The sequence below is a fragment of the Anneissia japonica genome, unplaced genomic scaffold (assembly GCF_011630105.1).
Source record: "Anneissia japonica isolate Jap-2015-1 unplaced genomic scaffold, ASM1163010v1 scaffold287799_len804019_cov200, whole genome shotgun sequence".
NCBI classification, from domain to species: domain Eukaryota; kingdom Metazoa; phylum Echinodermata; class Crinoidea; order Comatulida; family Comatulidae; genus Anneissia; species Anneissia japonica.
This window is the reverse complement of record NW_022716884.1, coordinates 288,148-290,149: the sequence shown is the minus strand read 5'-3', so window position 1 is coordinate 290,149 and position 2,002 is coordinate 288,148. Positions and strand designations below refer to the sequence as shown.

Genomic DNA, 2,002 nt, shown 5'->3' with positions numbered 1-2,002 from the left:
TTTTTCATGTTTGATCACTGATATTAGTTTTGGCATATCAAGCCCCATATACATATCCATTTAATCGTATAAACACCTTTTCAAAAACCCTTGATTTGATTTGATTTATTTCGAAATTCTCACAACTAAACAGAATACAAAATTAAACGAATTAAACAACAATAAGATAATTTCAGGATAACCCTTTAAGCATTTTGCTTTTTTCTGAAGGGGTCAACGATAAACGCCCTGGGGCGTTTATTCAAATAAATATAGTATGTGTAGATGCACTGTACTGTAATATTGTAAAACTTTGATAGAAGCCCAATGGCTTAATCTTGAGAAGAAGCCCATTTTGAATTGAAACCCCCCCCCATTATTTGCAAAAGTAGCCTCGAAAGGAAGCCCATCTCGAAAAGAAGCCCATGGACATATCTTTTCAAGATAGGATGGGCTTTTTTTGAGATAGTATAATAATTCTAGATTTATATAGCGCCTCACGTTGTCACAAACTCGCTTAACAACAACAGAGAAGAAAATAAACCAAAAACAAATTTACAAATGTGCCAAGTATTATTATCAAATATTTTAGGTTTTAGTTTATTTTAATTAAGTTTTAAATGATTAGTTTGATGAATATTATTATTACAATAATTTGTTAATTGTAATTAATATATATATACACACTGTACATGAATTTCAAAGATACAAAATAAATAAAAATCACACTTGGTTTATACAGTAGTTTAAGTAATTTAATGCTGGTTAATACACCCATGACACAGGTTGATGTTACAGTGGCCCTATTTATTGTTTTATAGTAGTAATTCCCAAAATTTACATCATTCATTTTGAAAAGAAGCCCCCCTCTTTACTCAGCCCAAGGCTTCAATTAGAGGTTTTACGTTATAAATATATAAAAATTATAGATAAGTAAGAGGAATTTGTTATATTTTTTATTTACTGTATTTTCAACTCCTAACAACGAGCTATAATAATGGATAAATAATGAATTGACTAAATAAATTCCACTATATAAATTCCAATACATACATTCATGTGAATGAATGGACAGTAAAGAACTTCAAATAATGCATCTCGAGTGCAACAAATAAATTTGATGTAAACTGCAAATCACAAAGGGATATGCTAGTAATTTTAGAACAGAAATGATGACTTAAAGGCTGGGGCCCAAAATCATAAACACTAATTACAGTTGATCAGTCAAAATGACAACTATAAATGAATATGTTTGTACAGTACAACAATAATTATGGAAAGTAAATTAACTCAATTTTGTAAAGAAATAAGTGTTGTGGCTTTACTAGTGTATTGGTGTACATTTCTTGTATGTTGTTGTTGTTTGTTGTAATTAATATAACATTTACATTTTAGCTTTTGTTTTTCAATTTCGCTTCTCTACAAAGACCTATTTATTGTTTTCCACACCATTGTTGTTTACCAGTACAGTATTTTTTTTAATAACAAATAATTAATAACACTAATGCTCGAATAGGAACTGTTAATTGTCTTAATTGTATCAAGCATAGACCTTCACTGAAAAGTTCCTATTTCAGTTGTATGAAAGAAAGTGTCTAGCAGGATTCAAACCTGTCGCCTTTTGCTGGCAAGGGGAGTGTGATACCTTTAGACCACAAGGACACATACGGTATAGGCGCAGTTACAAGCCCCAGGCATTTCCTCTCATACAACTCACTTTTACCCTTGGTAGAGCCATGTATATGCTAGAAACTAGCTTGTAGGTCACAGCAAGAAATCATAGTAAATATGAAGCAAAACCTACTTTTATATATATACGACTATATGCTACCATAGGGGGAAACGATAAAAATGGAAAGGGTTAGAAATAATACCTTAAGGCAAGAATACTGCCGCTAAGGGGAAATTTTAACGACGTTAAGGAGAAATATAGACAAAGGATTTTTCACCCTATGAGTTAGTTATGAGTACCTGTAGTATATATATACCTACTTATATATTACCATACTTAGCGACACTACTT

General features: G+C 31.1%; 1 protein-coding gene across 1 annotated transcript in view; it reads left to right on the top strand.

Annotated features, from left to right (window-relative positions):
• The window catches only part of LOC117110034 (fibropellin-1-like), a 41,509-nt gene that overhangs the window by 15,911 nt on the left and 23,596 nt on the right, over positions 1–2,002 (top strand). The window lies entirely within an intron of this gene.